Source organism: Elephas maximus, chromosome 7 (assembly GCF_024166365.1).
Source record: "Elephas maximus indicus isolate mEleMax1 chromosome 7, mEleMax1 primary haplotype, whole genome shotgun sequence".
NCBI lineage: Eukaryota > Metazoa > Chordata > Mammalia > Proboscidea > Elephantidae > Elephas > Elephas maximus.
Genome location: NC_064825.1, coordinates 46,948,394 through 46,954,842, shown reverse-complemented (window position 1 = coordinate 46,954,842; position 6,449 = coordinate 46,948,394).

Here is a 6,449-nt window from a genome sequence, read left to right as displayed (position 1 = left end):
CAGCAGGAAGCTTCAAGCTCCTCGGCCCCCAAAGGACTTCAAGGCCCTGCCCACTGACTTCTGCAGCTGTACCTACACGCAGTCCTGTCCGCTCACATGGTGACTTTGTCGAGACTCTTTCCTGCCCTGCCCTGGCCGCTTCCCATGAAATCCTGTCAGGATCTAGCTCGAAGGAGCCCAAGGTTTGAGGCCAGCAGGCTTGGGCTGGTGGAAAACACCAAGCCAGGCCAGAGGGGCCTCTAGCCTCCCATCTCCCCCAGGGCCTATAGTAGCGTGTCAAGATGTCCTGTCAGGCCTGACCTATCCCAGCCCCTGTCACACAGGCAGAACCTCCAAGTCAGAGCCTGACCTCTCACTGGATATTTCTTTTCTATTCATTTTATTAATTTTTAAAAAACTGATTACAAAAGTAATATATGCTATTGAAAAATTCAAAGAAGCAGAAGGGAGAAACTAAAGATGACCTGTATTCCCATCTCCAAAGATACTATTAAACCATTTAAAAGTATTTCCTTCCAGCCTTTTCTAGAATATTATGTATATACAACAGCCACAACAATGGGCTCAAACAAATCAAAGATCGTGGAGATGGCAAAGGACCTGGCGATGTTTCGTTTTGTTATACAGTACATAGAGTCAAAATGAGTTGGAGCCGACTTGATGCAACTAACAACAACATGTGTTATATATATATATATATATACACTGTTGTTGTGTCGTTAGGTGCCATCGAGTCGGTTCCGACTCATAGCGACCCTACATACAACAGAACAAACCATTGAAAACATATCCGGTCCTGCTTCATCCTCACAATCTTTGTTATGCTTGAGCCCATTGTTGTAGCCACTGTGTCATATAACATTATACATATAATTATTTACTTATCAAATACAAGCTCATTAAGAAAAAATTTCAAACAGCAGAAATATTTGAAAAATTAAGTGGGAAGCGTTCAACATCCCATACCCAGAAAGAGCCACCCTGACTTTTAAAAATTTATTCTGTTTTGTTGTTGTTGAGAATATACACAGCAGAACATACTCCGATTCAACAATTTCTACATGTTCAATTCGATGACACTGATTACATTATTCAAGTAGTACAACCATTCTCACCCTCGTTTTTCAAAATTGTTTCTCCCCCATTAACATAATCTCACTGCCCCCTAAGTTTCCTATCTTTTGAGTTGCAGTTGTCTATTTGATCCCACATAGATAGTATTTAAAAGAGCACAATACTCAAGGCAGACATTCTTTACTAATTAAGTTAAACTTTTGTTTGATTTAAAGACTTCCGGGGATACTTTTGGTTTAAGGTTTAAAGATTATCTCAGAGCAATAGTTTCAGGGGTTCATCCAGCCTCTATGACTCCAGAAAGTCTGAATTTCATTACAATTTGAAATTCTGTTCTGAATTTTTCCCCTTTTGATCAAGATTTTTCTATAGAATCCTTGATCAAAGCATTTAGGAATGGTAGCCAAGCACCATCCAATTTTTCTGGTCTCATGGCAAAGGAGGCAGCTATTCATGGAGGCAATTAGCCACTCATTCCCATATTCTCCTCTACTCCTGACTCTTCTTCCTTTGTTGCTCCAGGTGAATAGAGACCAATTGCTGTACCTTGGTTGGTTACTTGCAAGCTTTGAAGACCCCAGGCACCACACAACGAAGCAGGAGGCAGAACAGAAGCACTAAATGCGTTAATAGGTCAGTTCTCTGGGAGGTCCCATGAAGCCATGACCTCCAAGAAACCAAATCCCATGAGGTGTTTGGTTGTATATAAGCCCATTGTGACATTCTGATGAAATGTGAACATCTTCCCAGACTCCTGTACCTCTGCACATGGAGTTTCCATAAATGTGCTGTTTTATAAACTGCTTTACTTTCCATTTGACGGCCCACAGAGCTTCTTTCTCCGTGGAAGGATTAACGCAGCCTCCCCCTTTGTGATGGCTGTACAATATTCCATCTCCAGCGACAGACATCGTTGCCGGTTTTTTGTTGTTGCCAACAAGGCTGTGATGAACACCCTTGTACCTCTCCTTATGCTGCTGTTATTAAAAAGCATTTCCTAACACTAAGTTCCTAAAAATGGATATTTTTCCAAATAGAACAGAAACCATTTTACATTTAAAAAATGTGTGAATAACCCCCGAGGGAGCAGGAGATCAGTGGGATGCAGACCCCAAATTCTCATAAAAAGACCATACTTAATGGTCTGACTGAGACTAGAGGAATCCCGGTGGTCACAGGACAGGAACCATTCCCGAAGACAACTCATCAGACATGAAAGGGACTGGACAGTGGGTAGGAGAGAGATGCTGATGAAGAGTGGGCTAATTATATCAGGTGGACACTTGAGACTGTGTTGGCGTCTCCTGTCTGGAGGGGGGATGGGAGGATAGAGAGAGTTGGAAGCTGGCAAAATTGTCACGAAAGGAGAGACTGGCAGGGCTGACTCATTAGGGGGAGAGCAAGTGAGAGTACAGAGTAAGGTGTATATAAACTTATATGTGACAGTCTGACTTGATTTGTAAATGTTCACTTGAAGCTCAATAAAAGTTAATAAAAAAAATGTGTGAATAGATAATGTATTCATATGGTTAAAAAAATTCATAAGCAATGAAAGATAAATCTTTTCCTCCCCCTCTGCTATCCAGTTCTTCCCCTGCCCTGCAACAAATGTGACCAGTTTCCTATGTCGTGGCCTTCCACAGATGTAACCATCTATAAGCAATTAGAAATATCCCCTCCTTTTTTTTTTTTAACCCAAATAGTAGCATACCATTCGTAGCATTCTTCGCTTTGCTATTCCACTCTAAGAGATGGAATAGCTATCAGTACACAGAGGACTTCCTCACTCCATGTTTTTCCTAGCTTCATGGTATCCCCACGCCCTATTGATGGACAGTTAGGTTGTTTCCAACTTTTGCTATTACAGTGAAATCTCTGAGAGCCAAACTCACAGGACTGCCTTGTTTTTCCGGGTCTCACAAGTTTTCCGCCTGTGACAGGGTATAGTCTTACCACTTTTTTTTTTTTTTATCAATCTCTATTAGTGGAAAATATTTGAATTTTCCTTCTCTGATGGGTTTCCACCTTATGCAGCTTCCACAAGTTTTACCGTATATACAATGTTGCAGGGGAGTGTTCAGTGAAGTATTTGCAAAGCTCACAGTGCAAACTGCCTTCTAGAAAGTGTGTGCCAATTTCTCCTTCAGCCAGTGGTTACGTATGAACCCTTCTTCCTATTCTTTTCCTTTTTATTGTGGTAAGTATATAGGTAACAAAACATTTGCCATTTTAACCATTTTCACATGCACAATTCAGTGACATCCATCAGCTGGAGCCGTTTCCCTTCCTGGAGGCCTGGGAGGGTAGGCTGGGAGGAGGAAGGGAGCTCTCAGTCCCCGCAGAAATAAAATACGCTCCCTCACCTCCAAAACTGCCAGAGCTGAACTTTCTCCTGGAGCTTCCTCCCCTGCTCTGGCCCTCAGCAGGCAGAAGGTCTTGGCCCAGGAACACCAAGGCCCTGGATTTGCAAACCAGCACGCCTGATGCAAGGTGGTGAGGACAACAGAGGGGCTTAGACTTTCTCCAGGAGCCACTGGGAGCCACAGAAGAGTTTTTATTTTTTATTGTGCTTTAGGTTAGGTGGAAGTTTACAGCTCAAGTAGTTTCTCATACACAATTTTTTTATATTATTTTTTTATTGTGCTTTAAGTGAAAATTTACAAATCAAGTCAGTCTCTCATATAAAAATTTATATACACCTTGCTATGTACTCCTAGTTGCTCTCCCCCTAATGAGACAGCACACTCCTTCTCTCCACCCTGTATCCCCCGTGTCCATTCAGTCAGCTTCTGTCCCCCTCTGCCTTTTCATCTCCCCTTCAGACCGGAGCTGCCTGCATAATCTCATGTGTCTATTTGATCCAAGAAGCTCACTCCTCACCAGTATCATTTTCTATCCCACAGTCCAGTCCAATCCCCATCCAAAAAGAATTGGCTTTGGAAATGGTTCCTGTCTTGGGCTAATAGAAGGTCTGGGAACCATGACTTCCAGAGTCCTTCTAGTCTCAGTCAGACCATTAAGACTGGTCTTTTTACATAAATTTGAAGTCTTCATTCCACTGCTCTCCTGCTCCATCAGGGATTCTCTGTTGTGTTCCCTGTAAGGGCAGCCATCGGTGGTAGCCAGGCACTATCTAGTTATTCTGGTCTCAGGCTGATTTATGTGGCCCTTTCTGCCTCTTGGGCTCATAATTGCCTCGTGTCTTTGGTGTTCTTCATTTTCCTTTGCTTCAGGTGGGTTGAGACCAATTGATGCTTCTTAGATGGCCACTTGCTAGCATTTAAGACCCCAGACGCCATGCACCGAGATGGAATGCAGAATGTCATCTTAATAGATTTTATTATGCCAATTGACCTAGATGTCCCCTGAAACCGTGGTTCCCAGACCCCTGCTCCTGCTACTGTGGCCTGCAAAGCATTCAGTTTATTCATGAAACTTCTTTGCTTTTGGCTTAGTCCAGTTGTGCTGACCTTTCCTGTATTGTGTGTTGTCTTTCCCTTCACCTAAATACACATATTTTTTATACTCACACTTTTATGTGACCCTATTTGATCTCCCTATAATGTAACAGCACACTCATCCTTTCCACCCTGGACTTCCCGTGTCCATTCAACCAGTTCCTGTCCCTTTCTGATCTCACCTCCAGACAGGAGCTGCCTGTTTAGTCTCGTGTATCTACTTAAACTAAGAAGTACATTCTTCATGAGTATCATTTTATGTCTTATAGTCCAGTCTAATCTTTGTCTGAAGAATTGGCTCGGGAATGATTTTGGTTCTGGGCTAACAGAGAGTCTAGGGGCCATGTCTTCTGGGGTTCCTCCAGTCTCAGTCAGACCATTAAGTCTTGTCTTTTTACTAGAATTTGAGTTTGGCACCCCACTTTTTTCCTGCGCTGTCAGGGACTCTCCGTTGTGTTTTCAGGGTGGTCATTGGCAGTAGCCAGTCACCATCTAGTTTGCCACAGAAGAGTTCTGAGCTGGTGCAATGGATGGAACCATGGGCTGGGGTCAGGATACTGTGTTTTGTATCTGGTTCATTCCATCTCCCAGTGGGAACAATATCCTTGCCTTGCTGGGTTTTTGCACATGGCACCCCAATCATACATAGTAGGTTTCAAGAAAAAGGCAGAGGGGAATGTCAGTAGGCAGAAAGGAGCTGGTAAGGAGAAGGCTTTGGAGAAGTCACACCCTCTCATTTTACAAAAGTGAAATTGAAGCCCAGAGAGGGGAAGTGACTGCCCCAAGGTTTCTCAGCAAATAAGGGGTGAAGAGATGAGCATGGGATCCCTGACTTCCTCGCTGTGAACTACCTGTTTCCCTTGAGTCTGTGCCTCTACATGTACATATTAGGCACACCCGTGCATGCCATGTATGGTGCCTTTGGATTGCTGGAGAGCTACATAGACGTGTGCATATGGACTGCGTGAAGGCCCTGCCCCCTTGTGCTGTGAACATGGCATGTGAGCGGGTAGACACACGTGCATATAGAGCATGTCGGTGGGCATGTGTCTCCTGGGTGTTATGTCATGTGTGTGTTATGTGTCCGTGGGTAAAGGCACTGCATCTTCCTGTGTGCCTTCACTCCAAGACAGAGGGAGTGCAAAGGGGTGGGAGCGGGGGCCCGGCCTGCTCTGGGAGGAGGAGGAATGAAGCAGTGGCCAAGCTATCGCCCACCCCTCCACCCAGCCCCTTACCCTCCTGCATGGCAGCATCAGGGACAGCCCACTTGGTTGCAAGGCCCCAGACTCCACCAGGGAGAATCAAAGATTGCACAAACCGTGTTTCCTTGACTCATGCCTTGAGCTAAGAGCACATTCTTGGCCTCAGGACAGAGGCTCAAAGGAGAGCTGCCCTTGGCAGCTCTGGCTCCCTGAGGGACTGCTGAGTCAGGACTGTGCTGCTGGAACCTCTTTGGGGCCCAGTTTTTTCCCATGTAAAATGGAAAAAGAGATTAAACTTCTTCCCAAACTATGTCCTATAATTAAAAGTGAGATACTATTTAGGGTGCCTCACTCAGGGCCTGGCCCCAGCAAAGTGGCCCCTAAGTGTCACTCCAGTCCTCTCCACTCCCCTCCTATGGACACGGTACGGTCAAACAGAACTTAGCTCGGTTCTAGCTCTGGCTCTAACTTTCTGTGTGACTTTGAGCATGCTGCCTAGCCTCTCTGGTCCTCAGTTAAAAAGGGAGAGATTCTTATTTACTGTAGGGATTAAATACGGGAACGTGCTTGGCACTTAGATGACATGTTAGTTTCTGTCCTAGGATTCTATGGGTGAGGAGTGTGTGAATCTAGCCCTGGGGCCAAGGAAAGATGTTTCTGCAATATCTGGGCCTGCATACCTCACTGGTCAGTTTGAGGGTGGTATGGGGATAAG